Below are 21,998 nucleotides of genomic sequence, written 5' to 3'. Positions count from 1 at the left end.
CTGGGTGCTCTCCAGGAGCAAGCTGAGCACTTAAATACACTTTCTTCCTGTTGCATAATTCAATGGGATTTCATTTAAAATTCCTTCTGTTTTTATCATTACCCTACGTTTGTAGTGAAATTAACTACCCTCATTGCCTTATAGCCACAGCTATGTAGACAGCATACACCAGCTTCAGAACCTGCACCCGTGACTAAAAGATGCCCAGCTCAGCCGGGCACAGTGGCTCAAGCCTGTAATCCCAGCACTTTGGGAGGCCGAGACGGATGGATCACGAGGTCAGGAGATCGAGACCATCCTGGCTAACACGGCGAAACCCCGTCTCTACTAAAAAATACAAAAAACTAGCCAGGTGAGGTGGCGGGCCCCTGTAGTCCCAGCTACTCGGGAGGCTGAGGCAGGAGAATGGCGTAAACCCGGGAGGCAGAGCTTGCAGTGAGCTGAGATCCGGCCACTGCACTCCAGCCCTCCAGCCTGGGTGACAGAGACTCCGTCTCAAAAAAAAAAAAAAAAGATGCCCAGCTCAGTTCCTCCCTCACCCCGCTTTAGTCTACATGCAGGCCAAGACAATCTAGCCTTGAGGCATGTGCTGCTGTGTTCTCTTAGCCTGGAAGCCCTCCCGACTCCCTACACCTCTTGCTTCCTTTCTCAGACCTCAACACCCACAGCTCAAAATCCAGGAATAAAAGCTTCTCTCCCAGGCCTTTCCTCCCACATATATAAATACATAAAAATCCTCCCTAATATATATAAGGTCATCTTTTTTTCAGTGCTTACTATTTGTCAGGCACTGTTTTGGCTTTACCCATCTTAACTCATTTAATCTTTAAATGTGGTGAGTACTGTTATTCCTGTTTTGCAGATGGAGAAACCCGAGACAAAGACTGACATTCTACCTCCTTGATCAATATATAGGGAAGGTAAATAGCATACAAATTTAACTACATGTTCTTAGAATCAGGACAAGAGAAATTAAATTAGCATCAGGTGTGTACTGGTGGATACCACTCTCCCTCACCTCTTTCTGTGTATCTCACTGACTTCATGATTCAAGGCTGGCATTTCCAGATAACATGGCCCCCATCACAAGCCAACTGCTTTATCTAACATGACCTATCCAGAGTGGTGGACATGCTGGATTTAGAACTGCGCCATCCCACTCTGCCACTGTAATATCAAGTAGCTAACAGTTCCCAGGGCCCTACTTACTGTAGGCTGAACACTGTCTCTACCACCATGGATTTTTATTTTTTTTCTTTTTTAAGATCAAGTCTCACTCTGTCACCTGGGCTGGAGTGCAGTGGGGTGATCTCAGCTCACTGCAACCTCCACCTCCCCGGTTCAAGCAATTCTCCTGCCTCAGCCTCCTGAGTAGCTGGGATTACAGGCTTGCACCACCATGCCTGGCTAATTTTTGTATTTTCAGTAGAGAGGGGGTTTCGCCATGTTGGCCAGGCTGGTCTCAAACTCCTGACCTCAGGTGATCCACCCGCCTTACTCTGGGATTACCACCCAGCCTGTCTGCCACCCTTTTAACCCCCACCCCATCCTGGGGCAGGTCTTATTATCCCCCTGCCTTCAACAGGCTCAGATGAGTTAAGTCACACAGAGAAGTGGCAGTGCCAAATCTCATGCCCAGGCAGTCCAAGGCACGTGCCTGAAACTGCCATAACCGAGACAGACAAGAATTACAGAAGTTATGAACAATGCATCACCCATTCCAGGGATGAAGAGAGGTTCGTGGCTGGGACATGATACACCAACTGAGAGTTTCCCTTCACAGAAGGTGGCTGCCTAACCTTGTGATGAGAGGTGAACTTTGACCCTTTCCCAGAGGCTGGGGTCCAGCGTGTGATTCGGGGTGGGCAGCAGCACTGGGTGGGCCCACCCACAAGGTTCTCCCCCAGGGGCCTTCCTCATTAGTGCAGCAGGGTGCCTGTGCCCCGACTGAACCAGGTCAGATGTACTCAAATGCAATGTGGCAGACTGAGGGGTAGGTGGCACCCCCAATTAGACTCAAGAGGAGGCTCAGGGACTCGCCCCAACCCAGCAATAATGCTGAGAACTGATGTCACTCATTTCCTCCAGGCTGACACCAGCAGCAGAGCTGTTTCACAGCACTTCGTAAATGTTAATTGCATTAATTAAACCTCACAGTGCAGGAAGGGGGGTCACTTTGGTATCTGCCCCAACCCCCGGGGTGCAGTAAAAAATTAAAAACTAAAATATTTCATTCAGTGGAGAGTATCAATTTAAAGAAAAAATAAATAAAAATTCCACTCCACAGCCTATGTTAGAGAAATCTAGGGCCAGGTGTGGTAGCTCAAGCCTGTAATCCTAGCGCTTTGGGAGGCTGAGGCGGGTGGATCACCTGAAGTCAGGAGTTCAAGACCAGCCTGGCCAACGTGGTGAAACCCCATCTCTACTAAAAATAAAAAAATTGCCGGGCGCAGTGGCTCAATCCTGTAATCTCAGCACTTTGGGAGGCCGAGACGGGTGGATCACGAGGTCAGGAGATCAAGACCATCCTGGCTAACACGGTGAAACCCCGTCTCTACTAAAAAATACAAAAAACTAGCTGGGCGAGGTGGCGGGCGCCTGTAGTCCCACCTACTCGGGAGGCTGAGGCAGGAGAATGGCGTGAACCTGGGAGGTGGAGCTTGCAGTGAGCTGACATCTGGCCACTGCACTCCAGCCTGGGTGACAGAGCAAGACTCCGTCTCAAAAAAAATAAAAAATAAAAAAATAAAAATAAATAAATAAATTAGGCCGGGTGCGGTGGCTCATGTAATCCCAGCACTTTGGGAGACCGAAGCAGGCAGATCACAAGGTCAGGAGACCGAGACCACGGTGAAACCCTGTCTCTACTAAAAATACAAAAAATTAGCCAGGCATGATGGCGGGCACCTGTAGTCCCAGCTACTTGGACAGGCTGAGGCAGGAGAATGGCCTGTAATCCCAGCACTTTGGGAGGCCGAGGGGGGCAGATCACTTGAGGCCAGGAGTTCAAGACCAGCCTGACCAACATGGTGAAATCCCGTCTCTACTAAAAATACAAAAAAAAAAAAAAATTAGCTGGGCATGGTGGCAGGGGCGTGTAATCCCAGCTACTCAGGAGGCTGGGCAGGAGACTCACTTGAACCCGGGAGGTGGAGATTGCAGTGAGCAGGTTGCAGTGAGGTTGAGATCGTGCCACTATACTCCAGCCTGGGCAACAAGGGAGAGACTCCATTTCAAAAAAGAAAAGAAAAAAGCAAAGAAAACAAAAAAGAAAAGACAAGACATGGGAGACCCCAAAAAGACGGGAGGATGGGAAGGAGCAAGGGTTGAAAAACCGCCTATCGGTAATGGATATACAAGAAGCCCAATCCCCACCAGTAAGTAATATACCCATGCAACAAACAAGCACATGTACTCCTTGAATCTAAAAAAGAAAAAAAAAGGCCAGGTATGGTGGCTTAGGCCCGTAATCCCAGCACTTTGGGAGGCCAAGGCGGGCGGATCACGGGGTCAGGAGATTGAGATCATCCCCGCTAACACAGTGAAACCCCATCTCTACTAAAAATACAAAAAATTAGCTGGGCGTGGTGGCACACACCTGTAGTCCCAGCTACTCGGGAGGCTGAGGCAGGAGAATGGCGTGAACCCGGGAGGCGGAGCTTGCAGTGAGCGGAGATCATGCCGCTGCACTCCAGCCTGGGTGACACAGCGAGACTCCATCTCAAAAAAAAAGAAAAGAAAAGAAAAAAAAAGACACCATAAAACAATGCAGTAAGTAGGCTGTAAAAGTTAAGCCCAGGGAGGGACACCACACCTAGGTGAAGTAGAGAGCGGGAAGAATCCAGGCAGCAGGGACAGCACATCCAAAGGAAAGGGGGCCAGACACAGGCTGTCCACACCGGTGGCAGCAGAACACAAGGTCCCAGTACTGTGCTTTTGTCTGATAAGGAACTTACCCTAAATTCCAGAAAACATCAGATTTACAGGAAAGCAGTAAAAAAACAGCGCTGCTGGGCGCAGTGGCTCATGCCTATAATCCCACCACTTCAGAAGGTCAAGGCTTGAGCTTGGGCTCAGGAGTCGAATGCCAGCCTGGGCAACACAGCAAGACCTCTTCTCTATTAAAATATTTTTTTAAATTAGCTGAATGTGTTGGCATGCCCCTGTAGTCCTAGCTACTCGCCTGTAGTCCCGGCTCCTCAGAAGGTGATGGGGAATGATCACCTAAGCCTCGGAGGTTGAGGGTGCAGTAAGCTATCGTCACACCATGCACTCTAGGCCCTGTTCTTAAAAAAAAAAACCAATATTTTTCTCAAACCCTAGTTTTATAATCTGTGAAATAAAGTAACCCACCTGATTCACTGGGAAGTTGGTATCAAGGACGCCTACACAGATGACACCTGAAGTCACTTATTCTCAGGTGCCATCTTGCTGCCCACCCCAGCACCACTCCACAAGGCCAATCACGAAGTATCCACCCCATCACCCTCCACAATTCGGAATGCGTTTGGGGAATTGCTCAATGCCTCTAGGTCATGAGTACATGTACCATTGTCATCCTACAGTAGAAGCTGGGCCCTTGGCAGAGTAAGCAGAATTATCAGAAGAGTGTGTCCATACAAAAAAAATTAACCAGGCGTCGTGGCACACACCTATAGTCCCAGTTACTCGGGAGGCTGAGGCAGGAGAATCGCTTGAACCCGGGAAGCGGAGATCGCAGTGAGTCACTGCTCTCCAGCCTGGGCAACAGTACAGGCTCCGTCTCAAAAAAAAAAAAAGTATGTGTCCAAACAGGGAAAAACCAGACAAGTGGCTATCTGCAGGCTGTTCATGACACCAAAATACACTCAGATGTTTGTCAGTGCATTGGAATAAAATCATGTCATTACCTTTTAGATAAGTAACAGGAAAAAAAAAACCTGGGACCATAAAGATCTGAAAAGATATGACAGTAACTTTGGAGTCTAAACTTCTTGCCCTTATACAAAAAACACAAGCACCCAGCCCCTTCCCCTATATCCACTTTGAGAACCCCTTGAAGGGTGTGGCAGCCCCAGGCAATGGTCAATGGTAATTCAGAGAATGAGGGGCAGTATAGGAGCAGAATCCTAGGCACTGCCATGCCCAATTCCTGTGGCCACCTACCCCTTGGCAAAATCAGAGCCTAGGGCCCTCTGTCCCCTCCCAAGAGGGAAAAGGAGGTCAGTGTTCTGGAAAGAGACCCCCTCAACCTTGGCCCCTCCCTCACAGTGGGCTGCACCTGTGGCTTCAACTAAGAACGTCTTAAATCTCGAGTCTACGTATCTACACAGTATTTAGTCATCTTAAGCCTAAACACCTACACAGCAGGGATACTGGTTCAGTCTTTGGGATAGTAATCTTGACTGTGTCATCTAAAATCCCTAACGTCTATATCCTGCTACACAGGATTCTACTGCTCAGAAACCACCCAGTTCAAAGCTCTCGCGAAGGCCTCTGTGCAAGGGGGTTGCTGCAGTCCTGTTTGTCACAGCAAGCACTACAATCAAATCACAGTCAAGAGGACTGGTTAACTAAATTACCTACTTCCACAGTAGGGGGCAAAGAGTGCAGTACTTATTGTTAGACAAAGTTATGTAAAGTGAAAACAAGAAACCTGCATGATACAATATCAATTATTAATGTTTAAGCCATTTACCTCCAGCATTTCTTCTCTAACTCTAAAAATTCATACTCACAAGGAAGGTTTGGGGTAACTACCTTAAGCCCATGTAACTTTTTTTTTTTTTGAGACAGTTTCACTCTTGTTTCCCAGGCTGGAGTGCAATGGTGCAATCTCGACTCACTGCAACTTCCACCTCCCGGATTCAAGCGATTCTCCTGCCTTAGCCTCCATAGTAGCTGGGATTACAGAAATGAGCCACCACACCCGGTTAATTTTGTGTTTTTAGGAGAGACGGGGTTTCTCCATGTTGGTCAGGCTGGTCTTGAATTCCCGATCTCAGGTGATCTGCCCGCTTCAGCCTCCCAAAGTTCTGGGATTACAGGGATGAGCCACCACGCCCGGCAAGCCCATGTAACTTTTATAATCAGAAAACACGTAACTCACCTAAGAAACATTTATTTGAATTAGTCCATTCAGGTTTAATCAACATAATTATTTGATTATTTGTATATGATATGAGGTAGGGACCTAATTATTTTTGCCCACAAGTAGAGCCAGACACCTATGAATACACCCTAACTCTACCTCTTATTTGAACTTCCAATATATATGTCGTATGTTTTGAGGCTGTTTTCTGTATCCTTTGCCATTCTTTTTTTTTTTTTTTTTTTTGAGATGGAGTCTTGTTCTGTTGCCCAGGCTAGAGTGCAATGGCATGATCTCGGGTCACTGCAACCTCCACCTCCTGGGTTCAAGCGATTCTCCTGCCTCGGCTTCCTTGGGATTACAGGTGCATGCCACCATGCCTGGCTAATTTTTATATTTTTAGTAGAGATGGGGTTTCACCACACTGGTCAGGCTGGTCTTGAACTCCCGACCTCAGGCAATCCACCCGCCTCAGCCTCCCAAAGTGTGGGGATTACAAGCGTGAGCCACTGCTCTAGGCCATTGCTACTATTTTTAATCACCACGACTGCTAGAGCAAGCCTGCAAGCCTTACAGAAAAGTTCATTTCTCCCTTTAGTTTGTGGTCTCTCATTTCCTGTTCTCTTCTGCTCTCTAGATTTCTTTAAGGGAGCTTAGTTCTTCTACCCACAGATAAAGGCACAGCATTTTTAGTTGTTTCAACATGGACAGACTTTCAAATAAATTATTTCTATCATAACCAGAAAATAAGTCCTTGTACATTATGTATTGAAAAGATAAAAATCACAACACAAAGAAAAGCTAGGCATGTTATATTCATATCAAAAAAAAAAAAAAAAAATGCCAGGGACAGTGGCTTATGCCTGTAATCCCAGCAATGACGGAGGCCTAGGCAGGAGGATCGCTTGAGCCCAGGAGTTCAAGATCAGCCTAGGCAACAAAGTGAGACCCCAACACTACAAAAAAAAAAAAAAAAATTAGGCTGGGCACAGTGGTTCATGCCTATAATCCCAGCACTTTGGGAGGCCTAGGTGGGCAGATCACCTGAAGTTGGGAGTTCAAGACCAGCCTGACCAACATGGAGAAACCTCTGTCTCCACTAAAAATACAAAATTAGGGGCCAGGCGCGGTGGCTCAAGCCTGTAATCCCAGCACTTTGGGAGGCCGAGACGGGCGGATCACGAGGTCAGGAGATCGAGACCATCCTGGCTAACCCGGTGAAACCCCGTCTCTACTAAAAAAAAATAAAATACAAAAAACTAGCCGGGCGTGGTGACGGGCGCCTGTAGTCCCAGCTACTCGGGAGGCGGAGGCAGGAGAATGGCCTAAACCTGGGAGGCGGAGCTTGCAGTGAGCTGAGATCCGGCCACGGCACTCCAGCCTGGGTGACAGAGCGAGACTCCGTCTCAAAAAAAAAAAAACAAAATTAGCCGGGTGTGGTGGCGCATGCCTGTAATCCCAGCTACTTGGGAGGCTGAGGTAGGAACACCACTTGAACCCAGGAGGCGGAGGTTGCAGTGAGCCAAGATTGCACCATTACACTCCAGCCTGGGCAACAAAGAGCAAAACTCCATCTCAAAAAAAAAAAAAAAATTTAAGGCTGAGTACGGTGTCTCAAGCCTGTAATTCCAGCACTTTGTGAGGCCGAGGTGGGCAGATCGCTTGAGGTCAGGAGTTCGAGACCAGCCTGGCCAACGTGGTGAAACCCCATCTCTATTAAAATAAAAAATACGAAAACTAGGCCGGGCGTGGTGGCTCACACCTATAATCCCATCACTTTGGGAGACCGAGGTGGGCAAATCACCTGAAGTCGGGAGTTGAAGACCAGCCTGATCAACATGGAGAAACCCCGTCTCTACTGAAAAAAAAAAAAAAAAAATTAGCCGGGCATGGTGGCACATGCCTGTAATCCCAGCTACTTGGGAGACTGAGGCAGGAGAATCACTTGAACCTGGGAGGCGGAGGTTGCAGTGAGCTGAGATCGCGCCATTGCACTTCAGCCTGGGCAGCAAGAGCGAAAAACTGTCTCAGGAAAAAAAAAAAAAAAAAATCACAAAAAACTAGCCTGATGAGGTGGCGGGCAGCTGTAATTCCAGCTATGCAGGAGGCTGATGCAGAAGAATCGTTTGAACCCAGGAGTTGGAGGTTGCAGTGAGCTGAGATCACACCATTGCACTCTAGCCTGAGTGACAAAGCAAGACTGTCAAAAAAAAAATTTTTTTTTAATTAACTAAGTATAGTGGTGCACAAGTGCCTGTAGTTGAAGCTACTAGGCAGTGAGGCCTGCGGTGGGAGGACCACTGGAGCATTGGAGTTGAGGTTACAGTGAGCTGTGACTGCAGTACTGAACTCCAGAGACCCTGTCTCAAAAAAATTTTTTTAAAGTAAGAAATAACTGCTAGTACATGTCACAACACAAAGAAGACTCAAATATCTCACACTAAGTAAAACAACCCAGACTCAAAGGGCTATATAATGTATGGCTCCCGCTTGAATCCAGGAGGTGGAAGTTGCAGTGCCACATCATGCCACTGTACTCCAGTCTGGGTGACAGTGAGATGCTGTCTCGAAAATAATAATAATAGGCCGGGCGCGGTGGCTCAAGCCTGTAATCCCAGCACTTTGGGAGGCCGAGATGGGCGGATCACGAGGTCAGGAGATCGAGACCATCCTGGCTAACACGGTGAAACCCCGTCTCTACTAAAAAATACAAAAACTAGCCGGGCGAGGTGGCGGGCGCCTGTACTCCCAGCTACTCGGGAGGCTGAGGCAGGAGAATGGCATAAACCTGGGAGGCAGAGCTTGCAGTGAGCTGAGATCCGGCCACTGCACTCCAGCCTGGGCGACAGAGCGAGACTCCGTCTCAAAAAAATAAATAAATAAAAATAATAATAAAGGCCGGGCGCGGTGGCTCAAGCCTGTAATCCCAGCACTTTGGGAGGCCGAGACGGGTGGATCACGAGGTCAGGAGATCGAGACCATCCTGGCTAACACTGTGAAACCCTGTCTCTACTAAAAAATACAAAAAACTAGCCGGGCGAGGTGGCGGCGCCTGTAGTCCCAGCTACACGGGAGGCTGAGGCAGGAGAATGGCGTAAACCCGGGAGGCGGAGCTTGCAGTGAGCTGAGATCCGGCCACTGCACTCCAGCCTGGGCGACAGAGCGAGACTCCGTCTCAAAAAAAAATAGTAATAATAATAATAAGAAGAAGAAGAAGAAGAATATATGATTCCATTTATATGACATTCTGGAAAAAGCAGTACTGCAAGGACAGAAAACAAATCTCAAAAAGGAAAAAAGAAATATCAAAATTAAGGCCTACAGATAAGGGAACTGCATATATATAAATGGCTTTAAAAGAAGCCCATGATCTAACATAAAAACCACTTTTCAAAAACTGTCCACAATTACCTAGTGGGGGCTCAGATCTGCCCGCCTTAACAGTCAAGAAGCAGGCCCGCCGGGCGCGGTGGCTCAAGCCTGTAATCCCAGCACTTTGGGAGGCCGAGATGGGCGGATCACGAGGTCAGGAGATCGAGACCATCCTGGCTAACACGGTGAAACCCCGTCTCTACTAAAAAATACAAACAACTAGCCGGGCGAGGTGGCAGGCGCCTGTAGTCCCAGCTACTCGGGAGGCTGAGGCAGGAGAATGGCGTGAACCCGGGAGGCGGAGCTTGCAGTGAGCTGAGATCCGGCCACTGCACTCCAGCCTGGGCGACAGAGCGAGACTCCGTCTCAAAAAAAAAAAAAAGAAGCAGGCCTGCAAAACAGTCAGCTGCACCCACAGAAAACACCAGAGCGTCTTAACCCAGCACATCTTGTGTGTCCTGCCAGTTCTGTGGACTCAGTCAGGTGCTGGCAGAGGTTTTGGAAAATAAATCTGCAACAGTGTTTTAACGCAGTTCTACTCCTTGCTAGTTGTGTGGTCGTAGTAACAGTCATATTTAGTATTGAGCAGTTCCCCTAATTCAGCATCCTGCTTACAGCTCAGCATGTAACATCCTAGGGCAACATGAGGACACAGATAAGGTTTGCAAATTCACCCAAAGACTTGGGAAAGCCAGTGCCTAAGCTTGAGGCTCTTCCTCAAGTGCCATCGTCAGGGTAGGGCTTCCTTACCCATGGTGCCGAACAACTCCCAGAGTCAGAGAAAATGGCTTGCCTGGAATATAATGAGCACTTAAGTCTTCATCACAACCACCTTTTCACAAAAGAGGGGGTGCCTGTAGCTGGCTCAGTGGGAGCCTAGTTAGTGCCTCCCCATTCCAATCTCCAGAGTCTCCTGTATCCATTCAGATATGAGTTCTACCAGGCTTCAGGAAGCCTGATAGTAATTAGGAATCAAAGGCAGACAAGGGAGCAGGCATGCTGCCTTACACCTATAATCCCAGCACTTTGGGATTACACTTGAGCCTAGGAATTTGAGACCAGCCTGGGCAACACAGCAAGAGACTCTCCATAAAAAAACACTTTAAAATTAGCCGGGCACAGTGGCTCACACCTGTAATCCCAGCACTTTGGGAGGCCGAGGTGGGTGGATCACCTGAGGGGGGGAATTTGAGACCAGCCTGACCAACATGGAGAAACACCATCTCTACTAAAAAAAACAAAATTAGCCAGGAATGGTGGTGCATGCCTGTAATCCCAGCTACTCAGGAGGCTAAGGCAGGAGAATCACTTGAACCTGGCAGGCAGGGGTTCGGTGAGCTGAGATCCCGCCATTGCACTCTAGCCTGGACAACAAGAGCGAAACTCCATCTCCAAAAAAAAAAAAAAAAAAAAAAAAAATTAAAAGTAGCCAAGCCTGGTGGCTCTCACCTATAGTCCTATCTACTCAGGAGGTGACTGAGGTGGGAGGATCGCTGGACCCAGGAGTTCAAGGCTGCAGTGAGCCGTGATCGCATGACTACACTCCAGCCTAAGCAACAGAGTGAGCCATGTTGCCATGCTGCCAGGGCCCATCACTGTACTGGCTGCAGGGAATACCCTACAAAGGCATCAGTACTTCTGCAGGAGAGTTAGACCCTTGACTCCCAAGTCCCCTCCCTCAGCCTGCTGCTCCGGAGACAACCACTCTTCTTCAGCCACACAGGCTGAGGCTCTGGCAAAAACGCAAGACAGCTGGGCGCAGAGGCTCACACCTGTAGTCCCAGCACTTTGGGAGACCAAGGCAGGATTGCTTGAGCCCAGGGGTTTGAGATCAGCTGGGGCAACATAGTGAGACTTTAATGTTTCTACAAAATTTTTTTTTTTTTTTTCAGACGGCGTCTCGCTCTGTCGCCCCGGCTGGAGTGCAGTGGCCGGATCTCAGCTCACTGCAAGCTCTGTCTCCCGGGTTTACACCATTCTCCTGCCTCAGCCTCCTGAGTAGCTGGGACTACAGGCGCCCGCCACCTCGCCCGGCTAGTTTTTTGTATTTTTTAGTAGAGACGGGGTTTCACCATGTTAGCCAGGATGGTCTCGATCTCCTGACCTCGTGATCCGCCCGTCTCGGCCTCCCAAAGTGCTGGGATTACAGGCTTGAGCCACCGCGCCCAGCCTCTACAAAAAATTTTTTAAATTAGATGGGCATAGGCTGGGTGCCGTGGCTCACACCTGTAATCCCAGCACTTTGGGAGGCCGAGGCGGGTGGATAATGAGGTTGGGAGATTGAGACCATCCTGGCTACGGTGAAACCCTATCTCTACTAAAAACACAAAAAGTTAGCTGGGCATGGTGGCGGGGGCCTGTAGTCCCAGCTACTCGGTAGGCTGAGGCAGGAGAACGGCGTGAACCCAGGAGGTGGAGCTTGCAGTGAGCTGAGATCATGCCACTGTACTCCAGCCTGGGCAACAGATTCTGTTTCAAAAAAAAAAATTAGATGGGCATGGAGGCACGTGGCTAAGGTCCCAGCTGCTCAGGAGACTGAAGTGGGAGGATCCTGGAATAAGCCCAGGGGTTCAAGGCTGCAGTGAGCTATGATCGCACAACTGCACTCCAGCCTAGGTGACAATGCGAGAATTGTCTCAAAAGAAATAATTAAAAAAAAAAAAAAAAAACACAAGAGGTTACAGACTGGGACAAGTGGCCGTACTGAGACCTCGCCAGTCCCCTGGCCCTGTCGCCAGACCTCCAGGGCAAGGTACTGGAAACAGGAGTATCCCTTAATATTGGAGGGAACACAAGGGAACACTAAACCCTGCAACATTCTCAGGCAGATAAATGATGTTGTAGCCATAAAACAAGACAAAGACACCATTAAAAATTGAATTTGGGCCAGGCACGGTGGCTCACGCCTATAATCCCAGCTCTATGGGAGGGAGGCTGAGGTGGGCAGATCACCTGAGGTCAGGAGTTTGAGACCAGCCTGAACAACATGGAGAAACCCCGTCTCTACTAAAAAAAAATAAAAAATTAGCCGGGCGTGGTGGTGCACGTCTATAGTCCCAGCTACTTGGGAGGCTGATGCAGGAGTATCACTTGAACCCGGAAGTTGCAGTGAGCCAAGATCACGCCATTGCACTCCAGCCTGGGCGACAAGAGTGAAACTCCATCTCAAAAAATAAAAATAATAAAATAAAAATTGAATTTGGGTGTGTTGGCTCATGTCTATAATCCCAGCACTTTGGGAGGCTGAGGAGAATAGATTGCTTGAGCCCAGGAGACTAGCTTGGGCAATGAGGTGAAACCCCATCTTTACAAACCATACAAAAATTGGCCGGGCATGGTGGTGCATGCCTGTAGTCCCAGCTACTCGGGAGGTTGAGGCATAAGAATTGCTTGAACCCAGGAGACAGAGGTTTCAGTGAGCCGAAATCGTGCCACTGTGCTCCAGCCTGGGCAACAGAGCGAGACTGTCTCAAAGTATAAATAAATAAGTAAATAAAAAATAAACTAGAGCAGAGGTCATACCTGTACTATTTTGCTTGAATGAATGAAAATATCTGAGTGAAAAGTGACTTAGAGGCCATACATGGTAGCTCACACCTGTAATCCCAAGCCTTCAGAAGGCTGAGACAGAAGGATCCTAGAACACAGGCTTTCAAGGCTAGCCTTGGCAACATAGCGAGATTGCATCCTTATAAAAAAAAATTTAAGCATATTTATATATGTGTGTGTATATATATATATATACACACACACACACACACATTTTTTTTTTTTGCCTTTTTTTTTTTTTTTGAGATAGGGTCTTGCTCTGTCACCCAGGCTGGAGAACAGTGGCAGGATCTCGGCTCACTGCAACCTCCGCCTCCTAGGTTCAAGCAATTCTCGTGCCTCAGCCTCCAAGTAGCACGGATTACAGGCATGCACAACCACACCTGGCTACTTTTTGTATTTTTTGTAGAGTCACATTTTCACCATGTTGGCCAGGATGGTCTTGAACTCCTGGCCTTAAATGATCCGCCAGCCTCAGTCTCCCAGTGTGCTGGGATTATGTGTGTGAGGCACCACACCCAGCCTAAATATATATATATATATTTTAAAAGCATGGCTGGGCACAGTGACTCATGCCTGTAATCTACCTGGCGACCATCCTGGTAAACACAGTGAAACCCTGTGTCTACTAAAAATACAAAAAAATTAGCCAGGCATGGTGGTGGGCGCCTGTAGTCCCAGGACTCAGGAGGCTGAGGCAGGAGAATGGCATGCAACCGGGGGGATGGAGCTTGCAGTGAGTGGAGATCATGCCACTGCACTCTAGTCTGGGCGACAGAGTAAGACTCGTATCAAAAAAAAAAAAGAAAAATGTAAATAAGTAAATAAATAAAAAGCAGCCGGGTGTAACAGCTCATGCCTGTAATCCCAACATTTTGGGAAGCCGAGGCGGGTGAATCACTTGAGGTCAGGAGTTTGAGACCAGCCTTGCCCACATGATGAAACCCCATCTCAACTGAAAATACAAAAACTAGCCAGGCGTGGTGGTGTGCGCCTGTAATCCCAGCTACTCAGAAGATTGAGGCAGGAGAATGGCTTGAACCCCGGAGGCAGAGGTTGCAGTGGGCCGAGATCATAACACTGCACTCCAGCCTGGGTGGCAACGCGAGACTGGCTCAAAAAAAAAAAAAAAAAAGAGAGAGAAAGAAAATGCTCACCACCAAGATGTAATCTTCCTGTATCTTCCAGAGCCTCAGTTCTATCACCTGTAAAAGGGTCCCAGTGAGAACATGAGCCCCCCCAACAAAAGGGGAGACATGTCTGCTCAGTCTCTGTTTACAAAGAGAGTGGCCTGCACATGAAATGAATTCCACACTTCACCAGCCCTGGTCCACCATGAAACTGGAAATCATTCTGAAAATTCATGATTTAAAAGAAAAAACCTCCACTCAATTAGTAGTATGTGCCTGAGCTAAGGACTGGTGCTTGGGGGAGAGAGCACAACCTTGTACCTCTGAAAAGTTTCACATTTAGCTTAAACTGGAAAAGGCATCTGAGCCTGGAGGTGAGGCAGCTGGCATGAGTTGGTCTAGGAAAAGGAATCCCAAGGTAAGTTTTCCCTTTAGAACTCGCCCAAGCCCCCACTGGAAGCAGGTCCATGGGGCTGCAATAATGAGGGAGGACAGGCGCCTCTGGATCACAGGCCCCACGTGGCTGGAGGAAGGGAAGGAAGCAGCCTCCCCAACCCCACCTCCCTTGCTCCTCCCCTTAGACCCCTGCAGCTCCCAGATACTGTTTTCCCCTCCCCCAATCCTCTGCAAGAGGTGGGGGTTATGTCTACGACTTTAAGAGCAGGATGCCACTGGCCCCAGCCCTTGTCCCTTTGTCTCAGCACTCTCCACCCCAATGGGAAAAGGTAAGGGATCTCACTTAGTTCTGCAATTACACCTTTGCAGTAGGCCCCCATGCTTGGTCGGGAGGGCTTTAAAAACGGCCCCGGCCCATAAAACAAAACCAAGACTCCGTTCAAAAGGGAACAAAGGCAGTTTTTCCTGCCAACTCCTTAATCGTGGACAATGATTGGGAAAAGCTTTCAGATTTGAGAAAGAAATTGACCACCTTCGTAAAGACAGAAAAAGGAGAGGCTGGCAGGGGTGCCTCCCTCCATCCCCAAATCTCAGGAATGGCCACCCTAAAATGAGAGGCTATTGGTTATTAAGTACAGACATCAACACTCATCATGTGCTGACCCTACACAGGCACTATCCCACTGCGTCTTTACCCAGGCCCAATGTGGTAAAGGCTATTACACATAAACATCTGAGGAAGATCAAGGGCTGAAGAGGTTAATTCACGCGTAAGACTGGTTTCATCCTTACACAACCCTATCAGTAGGACTGTTGCTAATTCAGATGTAATAATGAAGGCACGGAGAGCAATGAACTTGGTGAGACAGGGTTTAAACACATGCTGAAGAACTAAGACGTATGCTTCCCTAGGGAAGGAAGCTTGCTTAGCCTGTGTGCTAGTGATTCCAACAATGGCAAACATGTATTGAGTGCTTATACCAATCCTATAAACTAAGTACCATCATCTCAACTCTGGAAAAATCAAGTCCGCACCTGGCGTTTCCAAGGTGGGTTAACAAGAAGCCCCAGCAGGCCTGGTAGAGGAGATAATAGCTGTCTCCCAAAAACTGCCACCCATCCGCCAAAACCCACCGCATCCAGAACTCAGGAGGCAGCTCAAAGTTCATACTCTGTCCTTAATTCCCTTTAAACACTTCCCAGCTTCGGGGGAGGGTGGAAACACGGGGCCCCAGCGAGCCTCTCTCCTAGACCAGGGAGAAAAAGGGAGCAAGGAAGGCTGGAGGCGCGGGTAAGAACTAGGCTCAGAACTCCATTCACAGGTGAGATCCTCCAGCGGGGAGCCTGGGCCTAAGGGCAGCGCAGTCTTACAGCTTGTTAGGTCTTTCTCTGCTTCCACTTGCTCCCCAATAAAGTGGGGATCAATACCCCCTCCCCATGCAACCACGAGCCGGGAAGCTTATCTTCCAGGAGCTGGTGCTAGAGGTTTTGTGGCCTCAGTGTGCGAGTCTGGGAAGTGGGGCCAGCCGCACCCGGGAGATAGGCTAAGAATGGAATGTAAGACCCCAGGGTAGGCGGCGTGGCCGGGGCAGGGAGGCGCCGTCCCTCCGGCCAGCTCCTCCCGAGCCAGATGTGCACAGGGAGAGGGCGCCCCGCTGCGCCCCGCGCTTGGTGGCTCAGATCGGGAGCACCCCGGGAGGTCGCCCTCCGCTTCCATCCCCTACACGCGCGCACACCCCAGCCCGCCCGAGTCTAAGCCCACACTCACGAGCTCTTTCCTAAAGTTGGGGTTGGGGGAAGGGACAGCGCCTCGCCTGAAGCCCCACATCCCAGTTGCAAGGGGCGGACGCCCACCTGCATGGCAGAAACCCCTCCTCACCTCCTCCGCCCCTTAACTTATCCCAAGGCCGAGGCCAAGTGAGTACACCCCCTGCCCATGAGCAAAGCCTCAGTTCATGCTCTCGACGGACACCTCCTCCCCCTCGAGTCTGGACCCCGGGAAGCCAGCGTGTCCCCCTCCCTGAAAGCAAGCTTCTCTCCTCTTCGGGCTCCTGGAGGCAGCAGACGCGTCCCTTCCTCTCGTATCTCCGGTCCCGTCAGATGTATGTCCCCCGCGTCCCACCCGCGGACCCCGTTCCACCCCAAGCAGGGTCTGTGGGCGTTTCCTCACCCCTCCAACCCAGCCCGGCGGGAGCCCCTCCTCGGGAGGTCCTGGAGAGGGTCTCTCCCCGGCAGCTTAGGAAGCCCCCCACCGTCCCCTCCCCTAGCAGCCCTCGAAGCCGCCGGCTGCCGAGCCTCCCCGGGGCCCCGGGGCGCTCACCTGCCGCAGGGATGGCTCGGGCGCGGCTGGGCGGCGCAGCCGCGGGTCGGGGCTGGCTGGCGGGAGGCCGGCGGGCTGCCGTGCAGGGCGCTGGGCTCGCGAATCTCCGGCGCCGATCGCCGAGCTAGGTTTACTTGGGCCACTTAACCCCAGCGCTGCCGGCCGGGCGCGGCCGCCCGCTCGCCCGACCGCCAGGTAGCCGGTCCCGTCCGTCGGGGGGCGCTCGGAGCGTCCACGCGGGTTACGGCCGCGGAGCCGGGAGCGGCTGCTACGAGGAAGCGGCGCGGGCCGTACGGGGCAGCGGGAGTGGGTGGGGAGGGGGCGGTGCCGACTCCCCTTGTAGCCCCGGCCCGGCCCTCGCCCCGCCCCCGCCCGGGGGCGCCCCCGCCGCAGCCACTCAGATCCCGGCCCGGGCGCGGGGGGACCGGGGGGCGGAGACGAGGGAAATTTGAAATCGCTCAGAGCCTCCCCTCCGCCCCTCTCTGCGGGCTCCGCCCCCTGGCCCCCTGCCCCCCCAACCCCGGGCCAGTGAAATCACCCTGGGGGACCCTAAGCGGGAGGGGTGGGGTCAGACGTCCAAAACCAGACTCCTTCTGGAGCCCCTTTTCCCGGGCTCCCTTCAACACGAACGGAGACACACACAGGCCTGGAGGCGGGGGCTCAGAGAGGGCAGGGCCCCCACCGTAGTCACACAGCACCAGAGTCTCCGCTTTAACCCCCACCTCCAGCCGCAGTGCCACCGGGGCGCCGCGGTGTCCCTGCCTGTCATCCTGCTTTGGACCCTCTGCCTCGCCCTTCCTCCCTTCCTTCCACCCAGCCCGGCCTTTGTCAGCCATCTTGAAGGGAGGGGAGGACAGGGGAGGGGAAAGAAGACCAGCGGGTCTCTGGCTACCTGGGTTCCAGACCCTGCAGGCATGGACGGACTGAGGGAGAAGCAGCCTTCAGCAGGTCTCCCCACCTCTGCCCTGAGATGACCGTTGAACCACTGGAAAACAGCGCTTCCTAAAATTTATCTGACCTGGGACTTACATATTTGCTTGTTTACCTGCTTGTGGTCTGTCTTCACGCAGTAAACTAAGGACAGGATCTCAGTAGATGCTCAATAAATATGTGTTGAATGAATGAATGAACAAATGAATGATCTATATCGCCTACAAGCCCCCATAGGAGCCTCCCCTGCCTACCCTTCAAGGAATCTACTACCTCAACCCCTCTCTGTCTTCACTCCAACTTCTCTGCTGCTCCTCAATACACCAAGCGTTTCCTTGTGATGGTGACTTTGACCTCACCGTTCCCTACACCTGGACATTCCTTGCCCAGATCTTTGCAGGACCAGATTCTCACCCCTCAGTTTTCTCCCAAAAGGTTACTTTCTGGAGAGGCTTTTACCGATTACTCCACATGAAGTCTCCCCTGTCCATCACTCCTATCCTATTTCATTCTGTTCCTAGCACTTACCGCGATCTGAAATTGTTTTGCATATCTGTTTTCCTGTTTACATCCCCCTACACACACACACACACACACACACACACACACACACCCCATGGGAGCAGAAACCACATCTGTGTGCGTCTTCAAGGGCTTATAGTGGATGGGGGATGCATCAGAAAGGAGCTCAATACAAGTTTGTTGAATGAATGGGCATGGGTTTCCTGCTTTCTGGGCTCTGGCTGCCTTACTCCACAGCTTTCTCCCTGTATCTCTTACCAGGTGAGTAAATGAGTGAAGGGTTAATTCTTTGGATGCTGCAAAAGTGTCTATACTTACTGGATCTGATTCTACCTAAGAGCTTGGGGAGAGGCTAGGGAGATGCCAGAGAGAAATGGGCTCAGTTCAGCGCCCTGCCTGGCGCCCAGCAGGGCCTCTTGTGAATGAACAGCAGGACTCCTTGGCTTTCTGGCACAAACATACAAATTGGTGTCCAGTCCATTGGTGCAGGAAGAAGGGGGTCTCTGGAGAGGGCCTGTAGCTTGCCTCCACCATCTGGGGCATATCTTTTTTTTTTTTTTTTTGAGACAGAGTCTCGATCTGTCACCCAGGCTGGAGTGCAATGGTGAAATGGCGCAATCTCCGCTCACTGCAACCTCTGCCTCCCGGGTTCAATCTCCTGCCTCAGCCTCTGAAGTAGCTTGGATTACAGGTGCCCGCCACTACGCCTGGCTAATTTTTTGTATTTTTAGTAGAGACGGGGTTTCACCATGTTGGCCAGGCTGGTCTCGAACTCCTGACGTTGTGATTCGCCTGCCTCAGCCTCCCGAAGTGCTGGGATTACAGGCGTGAGCCACCACGCCCAGCCTGGGACATATCATTATAGGAAAGAAAACATCATACATAAACAGGTCTGAAGCTGGGCGTGGTGGCTCACACCTATAATCCCAGCATTTCGGGAGGCTGAGGCAGGTGATTCACAAGGTCAGTAGTTCGAGACCAGCCTGGCCAACATGGTGAAACCGCATCTCTACTAAAATTACAAAGAATTAGCAGGGCCTAGTGGCGGGCACCTGTAATCTCAGCTACTCGGGAGGCTGAGGCAGGAGAATAGCTTGAACCTAGGATGCGGAGGTTGCAGTGAGCCGAGATCACTCCACTGCACTCCAGCCTGGGCAACAGAGCAAGACTCCATTTCAAAAAAAATAAAAATTAAAATAAAAATTAAAAATTAAAAAAAGGTCTATGGGGAGGGTTCCTGGGCCTCTGTGTCTGAACCCTAAGCTAGGAACCCACAGCTAAACTCTGTGTCCTGAATTCTGGCAGAGGATGCCTGTGCCACCACCAGGAGCCCCGGGGAGGCCTGGTTCAGATGCCAAAGGGCTGGATTTTCTTGGACCACCTAAACCCAGGAAGAAAAAGTAGAAGGTTGAGTGAGCAGGTGGTCTCAGTCCCGTCATTTGGGAAGAAGCACAAATGTTGGGAGAATGGGTAGAAAAATGGCCTGATATCTCCCCAGGGCACAGAACTTCTTTACAATTAAAAAAAAATTTTTTTTAATACAGAGTCTTGCTCTGCCACCCAGGCTGGACTGCAGTGGTGTGATGTCAGCTCACTGCAACTTCCGCCTCCCAGGTTCAAGCAATTCTCCTGCCTCAGCCTCCTGAGTACCTGGGATTACAGGCATGCGCCACCACGCCCAGCTAATTTTTGTGTGTTTTTTTGTTTGTTTTTTGTTTTTAACTAGAGACAGGTTTTCATCATGTTGGCCAGGCTGTTCTGGAACTCCTGACCTCATGATCCACCTACCTTCGTCTCCCAAAGTGATGGGATTACAGGCCACTGCCATCCAGCCTTTCTTTTTTTTTTTTTTTTTTTTTTTTTTTTTTGAGGCGGAGTCTTGCTCTGTCGCCCAGGCTGGAGTGCAGTGGCCGGATCTCAGCTCACTACAAGCTCCGTCTCCCGGGTTCCCGCCATTCTCCTGCCTCAGCCTCCCAAGTAGCTGGGACTACAGGCGCCCGCCACCTCGCCCGGCTAGTTTTTTGTATATTTAGTAGAGACGGGGTTTCACTGTGTTCGCCAGGATGGTCTCGATCTCCTGACCTTGTGATCCGCCCGTCTCGGCCTCCCAAAGTGCTGGGATTACAGGCTTGAGCCACTGCGCCCAGCCGCCTTTCTTTACAGTTTTTAGAGTGCATTGATCAAATTCACCATCTCATCTAAGCCTCGCTGCCACCCATGAGGATATGAGGTAAGGAGAACTGGGGGCCCATTTAGATGAGACTGAGGCCCAGAGAAGGAAGGGATTACACAGAGTGAGTCAGCTGTGTGATCAAACCTTGACTGAGCACCTACTGTGTGGTCACCTTGCAGTGTTTACTTAAAATTGTATTTTAGCAGATCATAATCATTATAATCATGAAGGTGAGGAATATTCATTAAGGGGATACAAATTCTGTGATTACAGACCATTTGTTTCATCACCCAAGGCAACAACACATAGATAAGAGAGTGTCCTTGCTCTTAGGAAATGAACACTGAATTATTTAGAAGAGGCAGCTGGGCATGGTGGTTCATGCCTCTAATTCCAGAACTTCGAGAGGCCAAGGCAGGAGGACCCTTTGAGTTAAGTTCAAAAGCAGCCTGGGCAACAAAGTGTTGCCCATCTTTACTAAAGATCAAAAAAATTGGCCAGGTGCGGTGGCTCAAGCCTGTAATCCCAGCACTTTGGGAGGCTGAGACGGGCGGATCACAAGGTCAGGAGATCGAGACCATCCTGGCTAACATGGTGAAACCCCGTCTCTACTAAAAATACAAAAAACTAGCCGGGCGAGGTGGCGGGCACCTGTAGTCCCAGCTACTTGGGAGGCTGAGGCAGGAGAATGGTGTGAAGCCGGGAGGCGGAGATTGCAGTGAGCTGAGATCCGGCCACTGCACTCCAGCCTGGGCGACAGAGCGAGACTCCGTCTCAAAAAAAAAAAAAAAAAATTAACCAGGCATGGTAGCCTGTGCCTGTAGTCCCAGCAACTCGGGAGACTAATGTGGGAGGATCCCTTGAGCCTGGAAGATCAAGGCTACAAGTGAGCCATGATCCTGCCACTGCACTCCAGCCTGGGCGACAGAGCAAGGCCCTGTCTCGAAGAAAAACAAAAACAAAAACAAAAAAGGCACAATGTCACCAATTGACCCTTAAATAATTCAGAAAAATAATATATATATGTATGGGTCAGGGAGATTGTTAAAGCAAAGAGGACAAAATATGAACCAAATAGAGAACATGGTTTAAAAGACATTCAGGAGTTCCTTGAACTAGTCTTACAACTCTTCTATAAATTAGAGATTATATTAAATAAAAATTTATTCTTCAAAAAAGTAAGGGTCAGGCACAGTGACTCCTGCCTGGAATCCTCGCACTTTGAGAGGCCAAGGTGGGAGTATCACTTGAACCCAAAAGTTTGAGACCAGCCTGGACAACACAGTGTGACCCCATCTCTAAAATAAAATAACATTATAAAGAAAAGCCACGTGTACATATCTACATCCTAGACACTCTTACGCTAATAAATCAGCACACTGATGGGCTGACACTCATGTTATAGTTAACTTACATTTCTCTTAAATTATACCATCACCTTTCAGTTCTTAGAGCAGGTACAGATTTTTAATAACAAATATAAAGTGCTTAGCACAGTGCCTGCTGCGTAATAGACACTTACTGTATGGTAGAAAT

General features: G+C 50.0%; 1 protein-coding gene across 3 annotated transcripts in view; it reads right to left on the bottom strand.

Moving 5' to 3' along the window:
- DNMT3B (DNA methyltransferase 3 beta) overlaps positions 1 to 17,143 on the bottom strand; it is a 51,852-nt gene extending 34,709 nt beyond the window's left edge. For all 3 annotated transcript variants that reach the window (XM_033186098.1, XM_033186099.1, XM_033186100.1), the window contains exon 1: positions 16,838 to 17,143. The gene's annotated coding sequence lies outside the window, so the exon portion shown is untranslated. The remainder of the gene's footprint in view (positions 1 to 16,837) is intronic.
- Positions 17,144 to 21,998: the final 4,855 nt, after the last annotated feature.

Source organism: Trachypithecus francoisi, unplaced genomic scaffold (assembly GCF_009764315.1).
Source record: "Trachypithecus francoisi isolate TF-2019V2 unplaced genomic scaffold, Tfra_2.0 Lachesis_group21, whole genome shotgun sequence".
Lineage (NCBI taxonomy): Eukaryota > Metazoa > Chordata > Mammalia > Primates > Cercopithecidae > Trachypithecus > Trachypithecus francoisi.
Note: the sequence above shows the minus strand (reverse complement) of the source record. Positions and strands in the feature narration are given on the sequence as shown.